This window comes from Bubalus kerabau, chromosome 1, assembly GCF_029407905.1.
Source record: "Bubalus kerabau isolate K-KA32 ecotype Philippines breed swamp buffalo chromosome 1, PCC_UOA_SB_1v2, whole genome shotgun sequence".
Lineage (NCBI taxonomy): Eukaryota > Metazoa > Chordata > Mammalia > Artiodactyla > Bovidae > Bubalus > Bubalus kerabau.
This window is the reverse complement of record NC_073624.1, coordinates 30,278,013-30,304,570: the sequence shown is the minus strand read 5'-3', so window position 1 is coordinate 30,304,570 and position 26,558 is coordinate 30,278,013. Positions and strand designations below refer to the sequence as shown.

The window sequence follows — 26,558 nt, the reverse complement described above, 5'->3', positions numbered from 1 at the left end:
ACTTTGAGATAAGCCCTCCCACCCATCACATTTATTAGGTGAGGAAACAGGAAGATTAAGGGACTTGCCTAAGATCCTTATGACGAGCACACTGCGTTCTTAATAGGCTCTTTCCACAGCACCATAGTTTGTGTCTGTTATGGACCAGATGTTTGTGTCTCTCCAAAATTTGTATATTTAAGCTCTAACTCTAAATGGGATGATACTGGAGGTGGGACATTTGGGAGGTGATTAAGCTTAGGTAAGGTCATGAGAGTGGAGTAATATACTTATATTACTGCCTTTATAAGAAGAGGAGACTGGAGCTCTGCCAATTGAGGACACTGAGAAGGCATCCGGTGTCCATCCAAGAGCCAGGAAGAGGACACTTATGCGGGACTGAAATTGGCTAGCAACTCAATCTTGGACTTCCCAGCCTCCAGACTATGAGAAATAAATTCATGTTGTTTAAGGCACACAGTCTGTGTTATTTTTTAACTGCTGCTACTGCTGCTAAGTCGCTTCAGTCGTGTCCGGCTCTGAGTGACCCCATAGACGGCAGCCCATCAGGCTGCCCTGTCCCTGAGATCCTCCAGGCAAGAATACTGGAGTGGGTTGCTGTTTCCTTCTCCAATTCATGAAAGTGAAAAGTGAAAGTGAAGTCGCTCATTCATGTCAGACTCTTAGCAATCCCATGGGCTGCAGCCTACCAGGCTCCTCTGTCCATGGGATTCACCAGGCAAGAGTACTGGAGTAGGTTACCATTGCCTTCTCCTTTATAACTGCAGCTTGAACTGATTAACACAGTGTCCTAAAAACCATTAAAACACAACTTGGAAGATGATTTTATGCTTGCATCACCTCTGGCAAGAAACTTAATGCTTTAGCTCTTCACTTTCCTATTCTGTAAAATGTTGGAGTTTGTGAGGTTCTGTTAAGATACCTTCCGGCTCTAGGGCTCCATGACTTTAATACTTAATGAACTTACCCAACATCTACACCAGGCATTTCCTAAGTATTTCCAGTAGCTCTGTTAGGTAATTCTCGCAAGCGCTCCAAGTAATGTGATTCCCTCCATTTTACAGAGGATATTACAGTTTACAAAGATCCAATAACTTACCCAAAGTTATTGGATAATTGGGTCACAATGCCCAAAGTCACCCGATCTGTAGACCAGGGATTCAAATTCAAGTGTATCAGACTCCAGAGCCCTTGCTCTTCATCATCACCTGGTACCACCTTGTGATGCCCTAACACAGGTACAGCTGATGATTTACTCTGAGACTAATAACGATGGCTCAGCGGGTAAAGAATCCACATGCAATGCAGGAAGCACAGTAGGTTCATGTTTGATCCCCAGGTTGGGAAGATTCCCTGGAGGAGGAAATGCCAACCCACTCCAGTACTCTTGCCTGAAGAAAAATCCCATGGAGAGAGGAGCCTGGTGAGCTACAGTCTATGGGATTGCAGAGAGTCAGACACGACTGAGCACAGGAACAGAGTACACAATCGAAGAATTCTCTTCTTGCCACTTTCTAATCATGTTTTTCTTTAACATCTTTTACTTACTGTTTTGTAACCCTCAGAAGTGTCATGCTCTCCAGGTTGACTTCTTTCTTTCCAAAGTTCCTCATTTAATTTTGTCCTGCTCTGTGTAAGCTCCCTGGCAAAAACCGCCAAATGATGTTAATAATATTTTCCTTTCTGCTTCTATTAATAACATTTTTGAACTTTTAAAGAAGAGCTTGTTAACCTAAACATATTTTCACGTGAAATACTTACAAGCAAGAATATTTTTCTCTTCCCTACCTAGTCAGTAAAAAGAATAGGATATGTGGATCTACTTTGATAATGCAAGTAATACACTCACCTATGCTCTGTCCTTCCTCACTTGAGAAAGCAAGACCAGCACCACAATTTTAAAGGATTTGGATTTTCATGGTTTATTTATACAAGTGGTGGTGCTGGGTGAGGCTAGCTAGGAGAGTGGAGGGAAAAGATGCTGAATTGAAAATAACACTCATTGCACTTGGGAACCTATAAAATCTTGATGAATTGTGTGGACACAACCCGTGTGCCTTGAACTACCCACCTTAACTGGGTCTGTGGTTCCAAATAAATGCCAAGCTGTGGCAGAAGAGAAATGGGGAGTCATTACCAACAGCACATGTGCTAAAATAAAATAAATTCTACTTGACATATAATTAGTGTTCAAATCCATGCCTGTGGAGTTTTAAACTAGTCCAATAGATGTCTACATTTTCCCTTACTTATATTTTAAAATATGGTTCTGAGCTGAGTTTCTAAACTCAGCCTTTTTGTTTTCTTTTTCTATATACATATATATGTATTTTTTTTTCTGAATACATATATAGTTACTTTAAAGGCCATGTAAGCACCTTTTTCATAAAGCTTCCTTCACAAAAAATTTTTAACGGCAAAGCAATTCCTCTGCTATATGAATGTTTCATAAGAACAGCAACCTAATAATAAAAATCCTCTTTACTACTCAGCCTTTTGTTCTTGCATAGCCCTCTGGTGAAAGTTGGATAATCATTACACTGTGCAGTGAGCAAGTCATGTGTTTGAACACAGCCGGAGGGGCTGGTTTACAAGGCTAAAGGCAAAGCTGGCTTTGAAATACCCTGCTTCCCCAGAACCCAAACGCATCAGAACCCCAGTTTCAAGTCACAGCTGGGGTGGTTGCTTCACCCTTCATCCTTCAGAGGCACAAATAGCGTGGTTTATTCTGTGAGGGTATTAAAGGTTCCCTGGGAGGCTATCTATAAGATTTGGAGCTGTGTTTGATGTCCTGAGAAAATTTCTGGGACATTCTTGCTCAGCATCATGAAAGATCGTGTTCCCTGAAGTCGGCAAGCAGTTTAATCCTGTTCCTTTTGGAAATTCAATAAAGCCTTAGAGGTGTTCCAGGAGGTATCCAACCTACCTGGTTAATTTTCTGTTGATTTAGGTGATGTTGTTGTTGTTTTGTTGCTGTGGTTCAGGTTGTACTTGCCAGGCAGGGGTAACTGTCCTGTCCACCATGCTGTATGATTGTGGGAAGAGTACTAAACCTTTTCCATCTCTCATGCTCTCTGTATGCACAAGTAACTTAGAGGTTCCAACCTTAGTCTTCCCATCTCTAAAATGATAATAATGAGTGTCCTGTCATCAGATCTATGTGTCTGTTACGGACTGAATTGTGTTCCCTGAATTCTTATGTGGAAGCCCTAACTCCCAATGTCACTGTCTTCAGAGACAGGCCTTTAAGGAAGTAACCAAGATTAAATGGGGTCGTAAGAGTGTGTAGGACTAGGGTTTGTATAAGAAGAGGAAGAGATGCCAGATAAGTGTTCACACAGAAAAATGGCCATGTGAGGACCCAATGAAAAGGTGGGCTGTCTGGAAGCCAGAAAGTCTGTTTTTAGCTCTTACCAGTAACCAATGCTTAAGTACTTTGATCTTGGACTTCCAGCCTCCAAAACTGGGAGAAACTTAATTTTTAATGTTCTATCCACCTAGTCTCTGGTACTCTGATTTGGCAGCCCTAGCAGACTGTAAGACAGTTTCCAATCTAGAAGTCATTTTTCCAATTCAGACCTGCATGTTCATCAGTCTACAAGATATGATTCTCAAATTTTCTTAAGGCCTCTTAACCTGAGGGTGAAGAAATCAAGAAGTGATAGTCATTCAGTTGTGTCTGACTCTTTGCAACCCCCTGAACTTCAGCCCACCAGGATCCTCTGTCCATAGAATTCTCCAGGCAAGAATACTAGAGTGGGTTGCCATACCCTCCTACAGGGGATCTTCCCAACCCAGGGATCAAATGCGGGTCTCCTGTAATGAAGGCAGATTTTTTTACTGTCTTAACCATTACATGACTAATTTCATCATTATTCCTCCCAATGCCTACTTCTTTACCTGAATTACTTCACCACGAAGAAAATGGCCAAGCCGTCCATCACCTGAACTAAAAATGAGACATGATTCTTCTCTCACCCTCATCCCAACATCAAATCTGTTACCATGTGTCATTATGTTTACCATTTAAATAGCTCTCAAATCTAATTCCTTCTCTCTGCTCGGACTGACAGCATTTAATTGAGGTCTTCATTACCTTAATCTACTGGTACTTGATTTTCGCACCACCTGCATTTTTACTTCTTTTCTACCTCAAATTAGTTCTCTTTACTTAATCTAATAAGTCCTGTTCTAAAAGTCCTGTGATTAAAACCCATATAGCCTCAGGATAAAATATAAAATCCTTAGTATGAACAGACAGGGCACTTGATGGTTTAGCTCCTCCACATCTTAAAGGCTTGTCTCTGATTTGCATTCATGTTTTTCCATTCCCAAACACAAAGTGCTACTTATAATAAGTTGAATCTTCTGTTTTCACAGGTTAGAATGCTTTTGCACTGCACCAACCTGTGTCTGAAATGATATTTCAATATGCCAATATCTGTTTGTCCTTTAATGTTTAACTTAATTGGCATCTTTTCTAAAAAAAATCTTTCTTAATTTTTTTTCCAATCTTGGGCATATGTTCAGTCTTCTCTCTGTAAAGATGAAGTATTTTCCCATATCCATTATTCTTGTAACACTACCTGTTTTTTTTTTTTATGGTGTTTTAATTGCTTAATTTTTTATCTCTCCTACTAGACTTTAAGTTCTTTTTTAAATTTAATTTTATTGGAGTAGAAAGTTTCTAACTGTGACAGCAGCCAGTCAACATGCTAGCGCTGTCACTTCAGTAGTGCCCGACTCTTTAAGACCCCATAAACTGTAGCCTGCCGGGTTCCTCTGTCCATGGGAATCTCCAGGCAAGAATACTGGAGTGGGTTGCCATTTCCTCCTCCAGGAGACTCTATACAGTATTATACAGTAATGTTCACAAAAGTACAACCATGTGTACAAGATACATGCACATGAAAATGTACACTGAACATGTGAACTAACTTATGTGATTGGATATGAGAACACATATTCTCATCTTTGAAAGTTTGCAACTTGAAGGTTCAAATGGAGGGGACTTACTGTTCTTAATTAGACAGACTTAGCTGAGGAGGCTCATATTGAAAATGCATCACTGGGAAAGGTACTTGAGCTAAGAGGCAGGTAATCTGTAGGGAAGATATCTTGCAAAGCACTTTTCTATTAGATAAGCCATGCCATTTTAGAATTGTAATCTCCTATATCTCAGAGGAAAAAAAATTATAAATGTAAACATCTATTTCTGCTTTATCGACTATGCCAAAGCCTTTGACTGTGTGGATCACAATAAACTGTGGAAAATTCTGAAAGAGATCGGAATACCAGACCATCTGACCTGCTTCTTGAGAAACTTGTATGCAGGTCAGGAAGCAACAGTTAGACCTGGACATGGAACAACAGACTGGCTCCAAATAGGAAAAGGAGTACATCAAGGCTATACATTGTCACCCTGCTTATGTAACTTATATGCAGAGAACATCTTGAGAAATGCTGGGCTGGAGGAAGCACAAGATGGAATCAAGATTGCTGGGAGAAATATCAATAACCTCAGATATGCAGATGACACCACCCTTATGGCAGAAAGTGAAGAAGAACTAAAGAGCCTCTTGATGAAAGTGAAAGAGGAGAGTGAAAAAATTGGCTTAAAGCTCAACATTCAGAAAACTAAGATCACGGCATCCGGTCCCATCACTTCATGACAAATAGATGGGGAAAGAGTGGAAACAGTGGCTGACTTTATTTTTCTGGGCTCCAAAATCACTGCAGATGGTGACTGCAGCCATGAAATTAAAAGATGCTTACTCCTTGGAAGGAAAGTTATGACCAACCTAGACAGCATATTAAAAAGCAGAGATATTACTTTGCCAACAAAGGTCCATCTAGTCAAGGCTATGGTTTTTCCAGTAGTCATGTATGGATGTGAGAGTTGGACTATAAAGAAAGCTGAGCGTCGAAGAATTGATGCTTTTGAACTGTGGTGTTGGAGAAGACTCTTGAGAGTCCCTTGGACTGCAAGAAGATCCAAACAGTCCATCCTAAAGGAGGTCAATCCTGGGTGTACATTGGAAGGACTGATGTTGAAGCTGAAACTGTAATACTTCGGCCATCTGATGTGAAGAACTGACTCATTTGAAAAGACCCTGATGCTGGGAAACATTGAGGGCAGGAGGAGAAGGGGACGACAGAGGATGAGATGGTTGGATGGCATCACTTAATCAATGGACATGAGTTTGGGTAAACTCCGGGAGTTAGTGATGGACAGAGAGGCCTGGTGTGCTGGGGTTGCAAAGAGTCAGACACGACTGAGTGACTGAACTGACCTGAACTGAGGAAAACATTACTGTACATTTGTGAGCAAGAATGTGTCTGTGTGGGAGGGTGGATTTATTTAGGTGAGTAATCAGAGCATTTATTTCCAAGGAATTTCCAAAAGCTTGTTGTATGATACTTAAATCGCATGTTAAAAAAAAAAAATGTTGGTGCAAAAAAAGTCAGAGCCTAAAATTTCATCTTAAGTATGTGAGTAGTTATAATAATTTAAAAAATGTTTATCTACCCAAGTTAATATAGCCTGTAACAACCTAAGGGTGGTTTTTATTCCTACTGTTATCCTTCAGGGGGCCTCCAAGTCTTTTCTACTTTGGACCACCAAATTGTCTAGTTCTCTGTGGGACTGTCTGTTCATAATTTATCCTTGAAGAAAAGCTTCAGGAGCTTGCTTTAATGAGACTCTTTAGTTACCCCAGAAATCAACAGTGGAGTTTGGATGATAGTGCTCTAAGGGCAGATAACAAAAATTGCTTTAGACAAAGTGGTTGAGAACTTTCTTCTTTTTAATGACACACACATTAAAAAAAAAAAAAGAATAAGTGGTTTACTGTTCATATTTCTTAGGGAATGACATGTACTCTTAGCTAGGATTTTAAAATTAATTCATTTGAATTATGAATCAAATATTTACATACTCTACTTTTGGAGGTGTTCTTCCCTAAAACAGTATTGTATGTTAGCCAAATCCAATAATGCTTAATTTCTGTTTTTCCTTTGTTAATGCTTAACATTTTTCTGTTTTCCTCTATTTCAATTAGCAGCAGCAGAACAAAATAACTTATTTATTTTAATGCTTTTTCTGTTTATAGTGTAATGATTTCTATTTTCACAAATGAGGAAAACATGCTGATAAGAGGGTAAGTTGATAATGAATTTGTGCTCATTTCTTTTCCTAAGAACTTTGGAAATGTATAAATGGACAAAGAATTCAGCAAGAAAAAGTCTATTATTTTTGCATAAATTCTGCCTCAGGGAACATTCATGGTCTCATCCCTCTCTTGGACTGGTGATACCATTGGTAATCAATTAAGACATGGTATTTTCAGTTTAAAGGCTTTGAAATGTAGATAAAACAATAGGCCAAGGAGTCAGACATAACTGATAGTGTAACACAGTTGGGCCATTTAATTGCTGTGTGACTTTTGGTCTCTGATTAAAACTCTCTGAGCTTCCACAGTATCTAATGACTGCTATGAGGACTAAATGATAAAATTCAGGAAAATGCTTAGTGAAAATATGCCATTACTATCATCTCACTCATAACTGCAATCATTGTTCTTGCTATCCCTAGAAATATGCAGTTTGAATTCTAGCTTGCATTTTTCTAGACTTCATAAATGTTTTTGGTTACAGTGTGATTCATTTTACAAGAAGTGTTTTTTTAAACATGACCTAATGGAAAACTTAAAGTTTCCTCAATCAAAATAGCTGCTGAGTTAAATATATTTCTTATTTGAATGCTATTTAGACAACACTCTCTGTTTAATAAAAAGACAGTTAGAAAGAATGGTAGAAAGCTTCCTCCACTGTTCAAGGCAATTCTGGTTCTAAGGATATGCAGGTTCAGTATCTTCAGTTTGTTTCGTATCACTATCAAAAATACTGGCAAAACAACCACTAGAATAACAAAGAGAATAAACATATAATAATGACAACAATCACTGAAGTTGAGGCACCGAGTGTAAGAAAAATACTGTAATTTATTCAGCAGGCACTCTAAAGTTGACCATTGTTACTGATAAGAGTGAATATATGAGTATTTTTCTGAGTTTTTAAACATATGCTGACATATAGCTCTAGACATATTACTTCTACTTGACCCACGTAGCAGGGCTTGTTTTCCATATTTGATCTGAATTGGTTTAGCATGCAAAGAAGTAGCAGTCAAGCATAAGACAGAAACTGTCTTCCAAAGTTTTCAACTTTGGAAACTGCCCCAATATATAAATATGGCCAGATACACAAGGGCATTTTGTCTTTTCATTAGACAAATGTACTATCATTTGTAGGCTAACATTTGCACAGTAGTGGAGAGAATAATTATTTCTTTTACTGTTTGCCCAATAATAAGCTATAAAATGGGACTTGGACTATAAGAAGTTTTATGGAAATAATTTTATTTAGAAGTTTTTTTATTTGTTTTGTAAAAGCAGCATACATTTTTAAACAAAATCTTATTTAGAACTATCTTCTTCCTCCCACCTCTCTCTTATTAGAAAAATAGATAAAAAGAGATTTGCTCAATTGAGAATGAGGTTAACGGCTGCCTAGACCAATGGTCTGTTTTGGTGTCTTCTTTCACCTTCAGTAAAACACTTCTCCAACACTGTGGTGTCGAATAAAACTCTTCAGAGCCCCTTGGACAGCAAGGAGGTCAAACCAGTCAATCCTAAAGGGAATCAGTCCTGAATATTCTTTGGAAGGACTGATGCTGAAGCTGAAGCTCCAATACTTTGGCCACCTGATGCGAAGAACTGAGTCCTTGGAAAAGACTCTGATGCTGGGAAAGGTTGAAGGCAGGAGGAGAAGGGGACGACAAAGGATGAGGCTGGATGGCATGACCGACTCGATGGACCTGAGTTTGAGCAAGCTGCAGGAGTTGGTGCTGGACAGGGAAGCCCGGCGTGCCGCAGTCTGTGGAGTCACAAAGAGCTGGACATGACTGAGTGACTGAACTGACTGACTTCACACTCAGGTATATCTCCGGGAAATTTGTGGTTAGAAAGAACACATGTTTAAAACATACTGGAATAGGTAAACATTTCTATTTTTTGAGATGCAATGGTTGAGGCCAAGAGAAATAGTGACTTGTTCTAGTTTGTTATTATTCAGTTGCTTAGTCGTGTCTGACTCTTGCAACCCCATGGATTGCAGCACGCCAGGCTTCCCTGTCCTCCACTATCTAGTTTATACAACTACTTGATTTATAATATTTTATTCAAAAGATAGATACTAAGCATCTACATATACTCTGATAATACAGTCAGTCAGACATTAAGTTCAGTCAGTTCAGTTGCTCAGTCGACTGAACTGTAAAAGACTATGGTCCTTTGAAATGAGTCAGGTCTTCGCCCCAGGTGACCAAAGTATTGGAGCTTCACCTTCAGCATCAGTCCTTCCAACGAATATTCAGGACTGATTTCCTTTAGGATTAACTGGTTGGATTTCCTTGCAGTCCAAGGGACTCTCAAGAGTCTTCTCCAACACCACAGTTCAAAAGCATCAGTTATTCAGCACTCAGCTTTCTTTATAGTCCAATTCTCACATGCACACATGACTACTGGAAAAATCGTAGCTTTGACTGGATGGACCTTTGTCAGCAAAATAATGTCTCTGCTTTTTAATATGCTATCTAGGTTAATCATAGCTTTTCTTCCAAGGAGCAAGTGCCTTTTAATTTCATGGCTGCAGTCTCCATCTGCAGTGATTTTGGAGCCCAAGAAAATAAAATCTCTCACTGTTTCCATTGTTTCCTCATCTATTTGCCATGAAGTGATGGGAGCAGATGCCATGATCTTTGTTTTTTAAATGTTGAGTTTTAAGCCAGCCTTTTCACTCTCCTCTTTCACTTTCATCAAGAGGCTCTTTAGTTTTTCTTCACTTTCTGCCTTAAGGGTGGTGTCATCTGCATATCTGAGGTTACTGATATTTCTTCCAGCAATCTTGATTCCAGTTTGTGCTTCATCCAGTTTAGCGTTTCTCATGATGTAATCTGCATATAAGTTAAATAAGCAGGGTGATGATATACAGCCTTGACATACTCCTTTCACAATTTGTAACCAGTCTGTTGTTCCATTTCTGTTTCTAACTGTTGCTTCTTGACCTGCATATAGATTTCTTAGAAGGCAGGTCAGGTGGTCTGGTATTCCTATCTCTTTAAGAATACAGTAGTGACCAAAACATGGAAGTGCAACAGTGACCAAGATATAGTATTGATTATGATGACCAAAATTCTTATGCCCATGGAGTTTACATTATAGTGGGGGAAGACAGATGTTAAGCAAATATGAAAATGGATTAGCAAGATAATTTTAATTTGTAATATAAAGTGACCAGAATGCAGACCTTTACATAGCTGATAAGTATAGCCAGTAAAAGAACACCTTTAGACATAAATCTAGAGTACAAAAAATACAATTAAAATATCTGCAGATGTATAACTTTTAAGATGGGGGTACATTTTAAAGAAAGATGCTTTAAGCAAAAGTGAAAGAACTAAAAACATATAATTACAAACAATTCTTAAATAAATTAACTGCTTGATCTGCTTCATATTTTTATACATTTGAACATACTTTTGAATCAAGAAATGCAGAGTGTTCTTTCAAATTTGAAAGTAAGGGAAAGTTGAACTAGTTCCTATTTAGAATAAGTTAGTGACTGGGGAAAGTTCACTTTAGTAATATAGACCAATAGAGTCACATTTCTCATAGCTTTTAAAGTATATGCCATTTTGGTGACTCAGCTTTGAATTTGACATAAATAGACTCTTATGGATTTAGAGACCTTCCATAATAAATTAATATCCAAATATTTATAAATATTAATTCCTGGACACAGGTGAGATATTTTATTAGGTAAGCCACTAAAGTCTAAGAATCCCTTGCCCAAGAAGCGTATCTAGCTTAATTGGAATTAAGGGAATTAAGATACACTTAAAAATATAAGATCTTACATTATGTGGATCAAATGTGTACTAAGTTGCTTCAGTAATGTCCAACTCTGTGCGACCCCATGGACTGTAGCCTCCCAGGCTCCTCTGTTCATGGGATTCTCCAGGCAATGATCCTGGAGTGGGTTTCCATGCCTTCCTCCAGGGGGTCTTCTTGACCCAGGGATTGAACCCGAGTCTCTTATGCCTCCTGCATTGGCAGGCAGGTTCTTTGCCACTAGCACCACCTGGGAAGCCCGAGGATCAAATATCAACACACATATTTTTGGTACAGAAAACTGACCAGAAAAAAAATAATTTTTGTTCAGAATGACTGCAGAAAGGGCAGATGTAAATTAAACCATAAAAAATAAGTAACACATGGATGAGATGTGTTAGAAAGGTAAGAAGTTTCCAGAGATGAGTCGTATATAAGCAATGACTTTGTGATGGGATGAAGCAAAGTTTATTCAGGCACTAGTAACTTCAAATATCTGATAAAAGCAGAAAGTTTATGCAGGGGACTAGTGGAAGCAAAGTTGTAAAAGTATTAACAGATTTGTGATAGATTATGAGCATGTGCTCAGTTGTGTCTGACTCTTTGCAACTCCATGGACTGCAGCTCACCAGGATCCTCTGTCTATGGAATTCTCTAGGAGAGAATACTGGAGTGGGTTGCCATCCCCTTCTCCAAGGGATCTTCCTGACCCAAGGATCAAATCCAGGTCTCCTGCATTGCAGGCATATTCTTTATCATCTGAGTCACCAGGGATCTTAAATACCTAGCAAAGAAGGTGGGAGTTTTCTATAAATAACATCAGACAGGAGTACATGCAGTCAAGATTTATAAGTAGGGAAGAGATATTACATTCATACAGGTTAAGATTTGTCTCCTCCGGTGTACTCATTTTGTAGATGAGAAGCCCTAATTCCATAGGGCGTAACTGTTTTGCCTGATGTCAAACAACTGGTTCTTTTGCACCAGTCGCTTGGCTGCATTTTTACAGGTTTTCAAGATATGGGGAAGTTTTTGTTTATTTCTTTTCAGATAATTGCATTGCTGAGAGTGGCTATGGTACACTAGAGGGCAAAGAAACAGATTAGACAAACTCTGACATAATGATTGGGCCCTCATAAAGGTGTTTCTTGATTTCTTAAAACCTATTCTTTCTTTTGATGAATAAAACCAATCTCAAGCCTTCCTTCAATCCATTTTGGAAATTTTGAAATCAAGTAAATTATTTTTATGATGAGCCATTAAATACAAAGAGAACAGAGTTGTAGACACAGTGCAGGAGGGAGGAGGGGGGCACAAATTGAGAGAGTAGCATTGAAACATACACATTACCATATGTAAAATTAGATAGCCAGTGGAAATTTGCTGTATGATGCAGGGAGCTCAGATCTGATGCTCTGTGACAACCTAGTGGGGTGGGATGGGGTGGGAGGTGGGAGGGAGGTTCAAGAGGGAGGGGACATATGTATATCTATGACTGATTCATGTTGCTATTTGGCAGAAACTAACACAATATTGTAAAGCAATTATCCTCCAATTAAAAATAAATAAATTAAAGAAAAAACAAAAAAAGTACAGAGCTAAATTTGAGTTTTGAAATTATACATAATCCTGTTGATAGGAGCTATGTCTCTCTCTCGGGCTTCCCTGGTGGCTCAGATGGTAAGGAGTCTGCCTGCAATTCAGGAGACCTGGGTTTGATCCTTGGTTCAGGAAGATGCCCTGAAGAAGGAAATGGTTACTCACTCCACTCTTCTTGCTTGGAGAATTCCAGGGACACAGGAGCCTGGCAAGCTATAGTCCATGGGGTTGCAAAGAGTTGGACAGGACTGAAGCAACTTAGCATGTACCAATCAGCAACTTTGACAAATATCTTGCCCTTGACTAACTCCCACCCCAAATGCTAGTCTGGTTCCATGTCTATTATGATTTTAACTGCCCTCTTGATAGTCACATACTTTTATTCATGCTTATATTATTATAATTAATAGTTTCTCAGCCTATAATGTTATTATAAATAATAAAACAATATTATATATAATCTTTCAAATTGCCTTCTACTCTGTGTGTGTGTTAGTTGCTCAGTCGTGTCCGATTCTTTGTGACCCCATGGACTGTAGCCCACCAGGTTCCTCTGTCCATGGTATTCTCCAGGCAAGAATACTGGAGTGGGTTGCAATGCCCTCCTTGGGGGGAATCTTCCCAACCCAGGGATGGAACCAGTGTCTCTTACATATCCTGCACTGGCAGGTGGATTCTTTACCACTAGTGCCACTTGGGAAGCCCATGTTGGGCTATAACTCAGGTCAACTCTATATGGCTCCAAATCTTCGAAGTTGATAGTGCCAGGTCTCATAAAGTCTACAGGAAGAAAAATAGTAGTACCAGATTGTTACCCTTCATTTTTCTACACTTAAAAAGTTTTAAGCACACAGGGAAGATAGGTAAGAGGTAAAAGTGCTGACATTTAATATTACAGTAACCAGTTTATGCAGATGACACCACCCTTATGGCAGAAAGTGAAGGGGAACTAAAGAGCCTCTTGATGAAAGTGAAAGAGGAGAGTGAAAAAGTTGGCTTAAATTTCAACACTCAGAAAACTCAGATCATGGCATCTGGTCCCATCACTTCATGGCAAATAGATGGGGAAACAATGGAAAGACTGATAGACTTTATTTTTGGGGGGCTCCAAAATCACTGCAGATGGTGACTGCAGCCATGAAATTAAAAGACACTTTCTCCTTGGAAGAAAAGGTATGACCAACCTAGATAGCATATTAAAAAGCAGAGACATTACTTTGCCAGCAAAAATCCGTCTAGTCAAAGCTATGGTTTTTCCAGTAGTCATATGTGGGTGTGAGAGTTGGACTATAAAGAAAGCAGAGTGACGAAGAATTGATGATTTTGAACTGTGGTGTTGGAGAAGATTCTTGAGAGTCCCTTGGACTGCAAGGAGATCAAACCAGTCCATCCTAAAGGAAATCAATCCTGAATGTTCTTTGGAAGGACTGATGCTGAGTCTGAGGCTCCAATACTTTGGCCACCTGATGCGAAGAACTGACTCATTGGAACAGATCCTGATACTGGGAAAGATTGCAGGGAGGAGGAGAAGGGGATGACAGAGGATGAAATGGTTGGATGGCAACACTGACTCAAAGGACATGAGTTTGAGTAAACTCCAGGAGTTGGTGATGGACAGGGAGGTCTCATGTGCTGCAGTCCATGGGGTCACAAAGAATCAGACACAACTGAGCAAATGAATTGAACTGAACTGATCCAGTTTATCTAGTAAGCTTTTTAAAAAAGCAACTCTATAGGTGAATTAAGCATGCATGCATATTTTTAAAGAAAATATAAAATGAAATATTAGAAAATAATATAATAAACCAAACATGGAATTCAGAAAGGGATAGAGGGAAAAGAGAGAGAGAGAAAGAGAATGATTTGGGAGGTAAAGGAAATTTTGGGGGAAACGGATTATTAAAAAGAAATTAAAGGGGTCAAGGGGTTAAATTGGAGAAGGAAATGGCAACCCACTCCAGTATTCTTGCCTGAGAAATCCCATGGCCAGAGGAGCCTGGTGGGCTACAGTTCATGGGGTCACAAAGAGCCGGACATGACTTAGCGACTAAAACAACAAAAACAAGGGGTTAAATAAGAGATGCCCTTCCATAGGATAAAAGTCAGAGTAATATATATAATAGCTTGTTTAAATAAAACCTCAACTACAATCTGAAATGTGATTATAAATAGGTATAGTATAATTTGAGCATATTCAGCATGTCTTTGAAAAGGTCATGGTTAAAATAAGAATTTGTTGCCATTAATTACCAAGTTTATGAAAGTATTTCCAAGAAAACTTCCCCTTCTCTCCTTCCCCTGTGGGTTTTTCCCCCCCTTTATTTCCCATAAGAAATTGCTATTTCCATTTTATGCGGAGTCAAATGAGTCACTGCACTGATATCAAAGAAGCTATACACTACTTTGTAGGTAAGAGCTTCCTTGTCAGAAATGAACCTCTGAGGCAGCTTCAAGTTAGGAGCAGTAGTTTCGGGACTGAGAGACAGAGGAGCCTCTGGTCACATTTTCACACAAAGCACATTTCTGATTTGGGAAGAAAGTTCGAAAATACAACACAAAGGCTTTATCTGAATAGTTGATTGAAACAATATGGATATATGATCAAAGAACATACTCAACAGTTTTTAGAGTCCTTTTTGCTGAAAAGATGGATTACAGGTTTAGTATGTTGTAATTTCAGGGAAATGAAACTATGTTGGCTTTTTTCTCTCCCTAAGATAAATCTTAGTCATCGGTTTATTTTGTGCATTATTTACCTTTAACCAATGCAATTAAGCCCCTCAGTTTCACATCAATACACTGATTCATGTTCTGGTTGTTAAGTATATGGCTTTTTTTGTTCACAGCAACATGAGTGTGATTAAAGTATTTTTTTAAAAAGTAATTCAGAGAAGCACTTACAGTCACTATTTTTTATGAAACTCGGTCCTTGAGAAACCAATTGTGAATCACAAAAGTTTGGAAATTCTTTTTAATCACAGAATATTACTGCTCAAAGATCATAAGGTACAACAATTAATCACAATGTATTACTTACAGTCAATAAAGGCAGAGGATGTCACAGGAACTATTTGTTCCCTGTAGTCTCATAATCCATGACCTCACACTGTTCAGTCTGTCTGCTTTGCTTGACATAGTTGAGAATTTTTTGAAAACTTTTCTATTAATGAAATTTATAAAACAAATAGTATTTTAAGGCTCTGGATAGGGAGAGCATTCCAGAATCAACAAGGAAGCCAATCAAGGATAAGATTTTGAAATAAGAAATACTGCTCCCTTGGTCCCATGCTTCTTGGTTTTAGAAGTCAGCATTTTGTGTGTTGGATTTCCTACCAGAATAATAGAATAATGCCAGAAAAAGATCCTAAGAATAGGAGTAGAATCAATTATCTGAAGTATTGTCTCTGTATTTGAAATCTGTTTGCCAGCTTTGAGCAAACTGACATAGTCATAACTTGTTTGACTGAACTGGTGAATCAGTGAATAACTGGGCAGTTCAGTTTATAATATCAAGTCATTTTTATATGGCTTCCCATCTTTCAACATTTCAAAAATAGGACACTATGAATGACAATGTAAGGTCATTTAGTACTTGTTCTTCTAGAACATGGTAAGCTCCAAAAGTGACTCAGTAAAAATAGTAATGAAAGGTAAAAATGAAGAGTTCTGTTGATTGTGTTTTCTTTTTGAGAACTGTGTTCTTCCATTATTGTATTATTTTTATTAAATCAGGAACATACAAAGTGAAAAAAGAGGTTATTAATTCTATTTGTGTCAAATGTTAATACTTTGTTCATGTGTGATTGAATTAGAAGTTTGCAACAGATGAAGGTTAGGGAAGGGTAATGTTGATTATCTGACTCTGGGGTCATTTTAACAGAGCTTTCTCCTTTCTGTGTTGGAGTAAAGTGGTTTGCTATTGACTTTTTCCCATGTGCTAGTTCTTGAACATTTCAAGCTTCTCTAAATAAATTCATCCATCCATTCAGTCATCACATCAGCCAATAAATGTTTACGCTTCATGAAGGCACTAACATTTTTCTATTCTCTTCATAAAATAGCTTTTTATTAGTTAATTGATTAAATTTATTGTAAGTGTTACAAGCTTGGATTTATGTAAAACATTTATAGAAATAAACTCAACCAGTACAACTATGTATTCTCCTGGTGGCTTGGATGTTAAAGAATCTACTTGCAATGTGGAAGACCTGGGTTTGATCCCTGGGTTAGGAATATACCCTGGAGGAGGGCATGGCACCCACTCCAGTATTCTTGCCTAGAGAATCCCCATGGACAGAGGAGCCTGGCAGGCTACAGCCCATGGGGTCGCAAAGGAGTCAGACATGACTGAGAAACTAAGCACAGCACAGTACAACTATGTATTTTAAGGAGATCCAACCAGTCCATCCTAAAGGAGATCAGTCCTGGGTGTTCATTGGAAGGACTGATGCTAAAGCTGAAACTCCAGTACTTTGGCCACCTCATGAGAAGTGTTGACTCATTGGAAAAGACTCTGATGCTGGGAGTGATTGGGGGCAGGAGGAGAAGGGGACGACAGAGGATGAGATGGCTGGATGGCATCACTGACTCGATGGACGTGAGTCTGAGTGAACTCCGGGACTTGGTGATGGACAGGGAGGCCTGGCAGGCTGCGATTCATGGGGTCCCAAAGAGTCGGACACGAATGAGCTACTGAACTGAACTGAACTGATAAGATTTCATTTATAAAAGAGTTCTACAAATAAGCTTGAAACCAATACTTTCATATCAGCCCTGAAGATAATTAGTGTAGGAAGCAGAAATTAAAATATTTCAAGATGGAATGTAATAATGTTTAAGAATATTAGTCCTGTCTTTATTAACATTTTTGTTTTTAAAGAAGTTCATTAAGCCCACTATTTCTCTAATTCCACTGTTTACAACAAAATTTCACTTGGTCTCATGTTCACAAGAGAAGTCCACAATAATAAATTTTCTTGTTTCTATCCTTAATGTATATCTGAAATATGATCACTTTCATCACTATTACCTTAATCCAAATTTGGACTATTTGCACTGTTCTGCCTATTTTCATCTTTACATCTCTGCTGCTTTCTCCAACCACAATGCACATGCACACATTTACACATAAACACCTATAAAATCTATTCACCACACAATAGTCATGAAGCTTTTACACTGAAGCAGTTCATATCCTTCCCTGTTCAAAACCCATCAAGGGATTTCTACCTTATCCATAATAAAACCCAAAATTCTTGCCATGGCTTATGATGATTTGACCTCTGCGGAGCACGGTCGCCTCACTTCCAACTACCTGCTCACTCCACTGGGCCGCTGGGCCTTCTCCAGCACAACGCACGTAGTCCCAAGCCTCGTTCCTAAGGTCCTCCTCAGGCATTCAAATGGATCCCGCCTTCATTTCATTCAGATGTTTATGAAATATCGTACTATCCTTACCAGCAATATCCTGAACACTGTTCTATTTGTCCTGAGAACAATTGTCACCACTTGACATCATATAACATCACATATTTATTTTTGTTTTTTTTTCCTTCTAGAACGGACACCCCCGAAGGCATAAATTTCATTCTGTTCACTGATGCACTGCAGTGACTAGGAAGTATTCAATAAAGATTAAATGAATGAGTAGATAACTAAATGAATGTGCATGCCTATTCTCTTATCTTGCTCATGTGGACTAACTCCAAAATAAGCCATAGAAATAATGCTTACTTACTACTTTACATCTTATTTAATCCTGGACTATCTTCACAACTCCCACATGGTGATTTTCTCAATATGTTAATTCAAGGTTGAAGCAATTAGATTTCAAAATTTTATAAACATTGATACTTCCAAGATTATTTTCAGTCTAATTCTATGACAAGTGATTTTTAAATTGTATAATTCTTCAAAGACAGTCTATGATAAATCTAATGCAGTAACAATACTTATCATAATTTATCTTGGGTGGCCCTTCCACTCTTTTGGCTTATTTTACAAAGAGACGATAGTCACAGGAGTGTTTGGAATCACACTGTTCAAATCCCAGGTTCAACAGTTATCAGCTGAATAACTCTGGGCAAGTCACTTAGTTTCTCTAAGACAAATTTTCTTTATCTGGAAGGAGAGGATATTAATATAGTCTGCTCTGCAGTAGCATGTATTTCTGTAATGTGAATTATTCATGTAAGATTAGCATATGGGGGAATGATGTTAGCATAATGCAGAAGTTACACTGGTTCATAAGCTATTTTTTCTAGCATATTAATAATATTTTGTGCTACTAAGAAGCAGCAACTGAATGTCATGTACAGCAAAAGAGTTGAAAACAATAAACCAAGGAAAAATAACAGTAGTATTTTCATAGTTTCCAGTAGTATTCAAGTTCTCTGTTCAAAGTGGCCACAACCTTTCTCATGAAGAACTTTATACTTGCTTCTATCAAGGTAAATTTTATCTTATACTTTTAAGTTAAGCTTTGCTGCTCAGGGCTACCTGGCCCCAGTCAGGGAATACCTGGGGCAAGGTCCTAGAAGCTGCCTGGACCATTTGTCCTGAGGATCTTTCCTTTAAGATTCCCTGACATGGCACCAGCTGCCCCAGGGCTTGGCAGTTGAAGCTAGGAACCAACAAATTATCTGTCGACAGACTCGATTTTGTAGGGTTAGTCACTGCGGTGTTCACACTAGGAACATATTTCCCCTCCAGTGTGGGCTTTTCCTTTAGGGAACAAGCCAATTTTATTTGGGTACCCTGTTGGGAAGGGGAATTGTTGTTGGACTGTACCTGAGCTGGAACTGGGTTCATTGGAGAACCAGTTCTTGTGGTGGTAAGCCTATCTTAGTTGGAATTAACTCATTTGTTTTGTAGGGTAAATTTATTTACATGAGTTGGGAATCAGTTCAGTTGGAACCAGTTTATTGGGGAACTTGTTCTTGTGGGGGTAAGTCTACCCTGGTTGGAATTAGTTCTTTGTTTTTTTTTTATTTTTTTTAATTTTTAAATTTTTTTTTTTTTTAACTTTACAATATTGTATTGGTTAGTTCTTTGTTTTGTCTGGTAAGTTTGGGATTTGGGAACCAATTTGTTGGTGTATCGATGCTGCAATTTTTTTGTGGAATTTTCTATATTGGACTTGTATACATCTTTTGTGCTATGGAATGGTCATACTTTGGGCATGGGGTCCTCCCGGCTTCTGCCCCTGACCTCGGACGTGGGGTAGCTCCTCTCGGCCATGCTATAGTGCGCCTGTCGCAGCTGCCCCCATGCCCAAAGGGCCGCGGCCAAGAGGATTTACCCCACGTCCGAGGTCAGGGGCAGCAGCCGAGAGTGCCAGGCTGCGATGGCGCAGGAACGGCCGAGAGGAGCTACCCAACGTCCGAGGTCAGGGGGGCGGCTGAGAGGAGATACCCAGCGTCCAAGGTCAGGGGCAGCGACGAGAGGAGTTACCCTGCGTCCGAAGTCAGGGGCGGCAGCTGAGAGGAGCTACTCAAGTCTGAGGTCAGGGGCAGTGGCCGGAAGGAGCTACCCCACACCCGAGGCCAGGGGCGCCGGCTGGGAGGACCAACCACACGTCCAAGGAGCAGTGGCTGCGAGGGCACAGGAGGGCCTAGAGGAGCGATCCCACTTTGAAGGTCAGGAAGGGTAGTGGTGAGGAGATACCCCTCGTCCAAGGTAAGAGAAACCCAAGTAAGATGGTAGGTGTTGCAAGAGGGCATCAGAGGGCAGACACACTGAAACCATAATCACAGAAAACTAGTTAATATTAATCACACTAGGACCACAGACTTGTCTAACTCAATGAAACTTAGCCAAGCCGGTGGGGCAACCCAAGACGGGCAGGTCATGCTGGCGAGATCTGACAGAATGTGGTCCACTGGAGAAGAGAATGGCAAACCACTTCAGTATTCTTGCCTTGAGAACCCCATGAACAGTATGAAAAGGCAAAATGATAGGATACTGAAAGAGGAACTCCCCAGGTCAGTAGGTGCCCAATATGCTACTGGAGATCAGTGGAGAAATAACTCCAGAAAGAATGAAGGGATGGAGCCAAAGCAAAAAGAATGCACAGCTGTGGATGTGACTGGTGATAGAAGCAACGTCCGATGCTGTAAAGAGCAATATTGCATAGAAACCTGGAATGTCAGGTCCATGAATCAAGGCAAATTGGAAGTGGTCAAACAAGAGATGGCAAGAGTGAATGTTGACTTTCTAGGAATCAGCGAACTGAAATGGACTGGAATGGGTGAATTTAACTCAGATGACCATTATATCTACTACTGCGGGCAGGAATCCCTCAGAAGAAATGGAATAGCCATCATGGTCAACAAAAGAGTCCAAAATGCAGTACTTGGATGCAATCTCAAAAACGACAGAATGATCTCTGTTCGTTTCCAAGGCAAACCATTCAATATCACAGTAATCCAAGTCTATGCCCCAACCAGTAACGCTGAAGAAGCTGAAGTTGAATGGTTCTATGAAGACCTACAGGACCTTTTAGAACGAACACCCAAAAAAGATGTCCTTTTCATTAAGGGGGCTAGAATGCAAAAGTAGGAAGTCAAGAAACACCTGGAGTAACAGGCAAATTTGGCCTTAGAATACGGAATGAAGCAGGGCAAAGATTAATAGAGTTTTGCCAAGAAAATGCACTGGTCATAGCAAACACCCTCTTCCAACAACACAGGAGAAGACTCTACACATGGCATCACCAGATGGTCAACACCAAAATCAGATTGATTATATTCTTTGCAGCCAAAGATGGAGAAGCTCTATACAGTCAACCAAAACAAGACCAGGAGCTGACTGTGGCTGAGATCATGAACTCCTTATTGCCAAATTCAGATTTAACTGAAGAAAGTATGGAAAACCACTAGACCATTCAGGTATGACTTAAATCAAATCCCTTATGATTATACAGTGGAAGTAATAAATAGATATAAGGGCCTAGATCTGATAGATAGAGTGCCTGATGAACTATGGAATAAGGTTTGTGACATTGTACAGGAGACAGGGATCAAGACCATCCCCATGGAAAAGAAATGCAAAAAAGCAAAATGGCTGTCTGGGGAGGACTTACAAATAGCTGTGAAAAGAAGAGAAGCAAAAAGCAAAGGAGAAAAGGAAAGATATAAGCAACTGAATGTAGAGTTCCAAAGAATAGCAAGGAGAGATAAGAAAGCCATCCTCAGCTGATGGCAAAGAAATAGAGGAAAACAACAGAATGGGAACGACTAGAGATCTCTTCAAGAAAATTAGAGATACCAAGGGAACATTTCATGCAAAGATGGGCTCGATAAAGGACAGAAATGGTATGGATCTAACAGAAGCAGAAGATATCAAGAAGAGGTGGCAAGAATATACAGAAGAACTGTACAAAAAAGATCTTCACGACCCAGATAATCACGATAGTGTGATCACTGACCTAGAGCCAGACAGTGGGTCTTAGAAAGCATCACTATGAACAAAGCTAGTGGAGGTGATGGAAGTCCAGTTGAGCTATTCCAAATCCTGAAAGATGATGCTGTGAAAGTGCTGCACTCAATATGCCAGCAAATTTAGAAAATCAGTAGTGGCCACAGGACTGGAAATGGTCAGTTTTCATTCAAATCCCAAAGAAAGGCAATGCCAAAGAATGCTCAAACTACTGCACAATTGCACTCATCTCACATGCTAGTAAAGTAATGCTCAAAATTCTCCAACCCAGGCTTCAGCAATATGTGAACTGTGAACTTCCTGATGTTTAAGCTGGTTTTAGAAAAGGCAGAGGAACCAGAGATCAAATTGCCAACATCCGCTGGATCATGGAAAAAACAAGAGAGTTCCAGAAAAACATCTATTTCTGCTTTATTGACTATGCCAAAGCTTTTGACTGTGTGGATCACAAGAAACTGTGGAAAATTCTGAAAGAGATGGGAATACCAGACCACCTGACCTGCCTCTTGAGAAATCTGTATGCAAATCAGGAAGCAACAGTTAGAACTGGACATGGAACAACAGACTGATTCCAAATAGGAAGAGGAGTACATCAAGGCTGTATATTGTCACCCTGCTTATTTAACTTCTATGCAGAGTACATCATGAGAAACGCTGGGCTGGAAGAAACACAGGCTGGAATCAAGATTGCCGGGAGAAATATCAGTAAGCTCAGATATGCAGATGACACCACCCTTATGGCAGAAAGTGAAGAGGAACTAAAAGCCTCTTGATGAAGGTGAAAGTGGAGAGTGAAAAAGTTGGCTTAAAGCTCAACATTCAGAAAACGAATATCGTGGCATCTGGTCCCATCACTTCATGGGAAATAGATGGGGAAACAGCGGAAACAGTGTCAGACTTTATTTTTTTGGGCTCCAAAATCACTGTAGATGGTGACTGCAGCCATGAAATTAAAAGACACTTACTCCTTGGAAGGAAAGTTATGACCAACCTAGACAGCATATTCAAGAGCAGAGACATTACTTTGGCAACAAAGGTCCATCTAGTCAAGGCTATGGTTTTTCCTGTGGTCATGTATGGATGTGAGAGTTGGACTGTGAAGAAGGCTGAGCGCCAAAGAATTGATGCTTTTGAACTGTGGTGTTGGAGAAGACCCTTGAGAGTCCCTTGGACTGCAAGGAGATCCGGCCAGTCCATTCTGAAGGAGATCAGCCCTGGGATTTCTTTGGAAGGACTGATGCTGAAGCTGAAACTTCAATACTTTGGCCACCTCATGTGAAGTGTTGACTCATTGGGAAAGTCTCTGATGCTGGGAGGGATTGGGGGCAGGAGGAGAAGGGGACGACAGAGGATGAGATGGCTGGATGGCATCACTGACTCGATGGACGTGAGTCTGAATGAACTCCAGGAGTTGGTGATGGATAGGAAGGCCTGGCGTGCTGTGATTCATGGGGTCGCAAAGAGTTGGTCATGACTGAGCGACTGAACTGAACTGAACTGATGGTCATACTTATAAAAATGGGAAGTATTCCATCAATTAATGGGCATTACTCTATCTATCTTGAAGGAGAGTGCTTTTGGGCATATGCTGGACAAATGTGATATGGTAAATGGATACTGGATATAACTGTAAGCCTATGACTATGCTATTGTAATAGGGTCTGGGCTCAATATATGTTAGAATCAGAGGAGCGACGGCCCCTGAAAACTCACTCAAATATTATGCAATCTGACAGTTAGAAGTGTTTTGCAAAAGAGCAGGGAAAAGAGATGAGATACCACAGGTAGAAGCATTTATGCTATTTCATCAGGAGAAAAAGGAGTCAGAGGACTACCACCTTATGGTGCGGAGATCTGAGAGAAAACCCAGTGGGATACCTAGACAGAAGATCTTAAACAAAATTCAGGAGATAAAAGCCAACTGAGGATCCATCAGTTTCTAGAAAGAATTTATCAAGTTTATAGGTGCTACACAGACACAGACCCTGAGCACCCTGAGAATGTAAGGATGATAAATATGACCTTCATCAGGCAAAGTGCCCCACAGATTTACAGCAGGGAACAATGATAGAAGCAAGGAGATGAGAGAATGTAGCTTTTCTGGCAGCAGCTTGGAAAGCCAGTAACCTAAATGAGGGCTTAGGCTCAGTGGTAAAGAATCTGCCGGCCAATGTAGATCCCTGGCTCAGGAATATCCCCTGGAGAATGGGATGGCAACCCACTCCAGTATTCTTGCCTGGAAAATTCCATGGACAGAAGAGCCTGGTGGGCTACAGTCCAGAGGATCACAAAGAGTCGGACACGAGTGAGCACACACACAATTATACTTTGCATTTCTTTATGTATTGGGAATCTAACATATTTTCAAACCGTCTTGGTATTTATTACTAAGATTGTTACTGTTTTGCCTAGTTCTCTAACAATAATATTCACAGAAATGTTGAATAGTCAGCCTCAATACTTTTCCCCATAATCCCTACTTCCTTTCAGTAGATGATTCTGCAGAATGTGAATTTTCTTTAGGACTACATATGGCCGTGGTGAGGATTACATGAGATAATCCATATGAAATGTACTAGAGTGTCTGGCATCTACTAAATATTTAAGAAAGAATGCCTGTTACACACTCAATATGTATGTATGTGTATGTGTGTGACGGGGTGTATAAATTTTGTTGAGAGACTACTAAATTGTTAAACTGGAGATGCACATAAGTAATGATTTATAGTATGCATACTGCTTCTAGTAACAGTATTAAAAATATATTTTTAAATTGATCACTGACTTCTGTTTTGGGTAATGTAGCAGTTTAAGTATCCTGACCAAGTTTATTGCAAAAGAAAATCCCAAATGCTAGATTATAATTAAAATATTTATTTAAAAATGTATTACATGCATGGATGAGCCAGCAGGAAGGTAAAGATTCCTCAGATGCCAAAAAAATAAGAGAAAGCAGAAATATGGAGATGTAAATAGGACTTGGAAGCCAGATTTTGCCTGGCCTTTGCTGAAGTTAAGCAACAAGGACTTTTATTTTTCACATGGGGTGATAAGGAACAAAGATTGTACCCTGAGAAGAGGGATTTAATATGCAATTTACCCATAAATCTTGGAGCTCAAAGGGATAGGCCTTTAGTGTAGGAGTGAACTAAAATCAATTAGACATTTCCAAAGCACTTCAAGGAAAATTAACTTTCTGAAAATGTGGTGCTGAGTGGAGAATTCTTTTGGCTCCTATCTGGGTTTATATCTCATACATATAGTACCCTAGTGTTCAAAAACTCCTTCAGCAAATAACTTAGTTGATATCATTCTGAATTGACAGTACTCTCAGGCACACAGCAGAAGCAAATGCAAATCTTCTTTGAAGGAACCCACATTCATCCAGGCAGGGCTTCCATGGTGGCTCAGACAGTAAAGAATTTGCCTGCAATGTAGGAGACCTGGGTTCGATCCCTGGGTTGGGAAGATCCCCTGAAGAAGGGCATGGGAATCCACTCCACTATTCTTGCCTGGAGAATCTCCTGGACAGAGGAATCTGGCAGGCTACAGTCTATGGGGTGGCAAAGAGTTGGACGGGACTGAGGGACTAACCCTTTCACTTTCACTCTCACATTCATCCAGGCAGGCCTCATACCAATGGATAAAAATTCCTATAGATAAGTTTCCAGAAAATATGAGCTCTCAATCAAAAACTAGGGGCTTCCCGGGTGGTGCTAGTGGTAAAGAATCTGCCTACCAATGCAGGAGACACAAGAGATGCTGGTTTGATTCCCTAGGTTGGGAAGATGCCTTGGAGAAGGGAATGGCAACCCAGTCCAGTATTTTTGCCTGGAGAATCCCATGGACAGAGGAGCCTGGTGGGCTACAGTCCATGGGGTCATACAGAGTCAGACACGACTGAAGTGATTTAGCACACATGCATGATCAAATACCTCAATATACGTAAGGAAACAGGACACTATGAATCAGAGTCAGCAGCAATAAAACACAAAAATCAGACCCATACTGTCAGATAATTTTTCACTGTACAATTTCACAGTTTATGATTTGTTAATGCAAATAATTCTGGGGAAGTTAATAATGGAACTGAGTACACAGCTAAGTGTCAAGTTCTGAGATCAGACCTGTGACTGACTCCGACATGAGGAAGAAGGGAAAGCAAGTGGGCAAGGAGGAAGTGGGACCAAGTAAAGGGGAGAGCAGAGAGGCTGGAGTAGCAAAGAGCCCTTGCATATTGTCAGTTCTGAGACCATCAATAAACTCATTCAGGGCTAACACAAAGGGGTTTGAGGAAGGAAGACATTGAGTCTCTCTGGGTTTCAGTTTTCTCACTTGTAGAATGAGAGACTAGGTTATAAAGACATCTAGGGTCTTCTCATTTCTCACATTCTAAGCTTCTGTGATTCCACAAACACAAAAACTGTCTTAATTGCCTTGGTTTGCACCAGAGAATAAAAGCTGCTAGACTACCTATACTCATTAAATACCATTCAAATTATGAACACCTGCATCAGAAACACAACCAACATATAATCTCCAGTGCAGTCCACAGGTGACTAATTAGGG

At 39.8% G+C, this 26,558-nt stretch overlaps 1 protein-coding gene across 2 annotated transcripts in view; it reads right to left on the bottom strand.

Moving 5' to 3' along the window:
• Positions 1–26,558, bottom strand: part of PIK3C2G (phosphatidylinositol-4-phosphate 3-kinase catalytic subunit type 2 gamma) — a 460,044-nt gene that overhangs the window by 212,975 nt on the left and 220,511 nt on the right. The gene's annotated exons all lie outside the window — the stretch shown is intronic.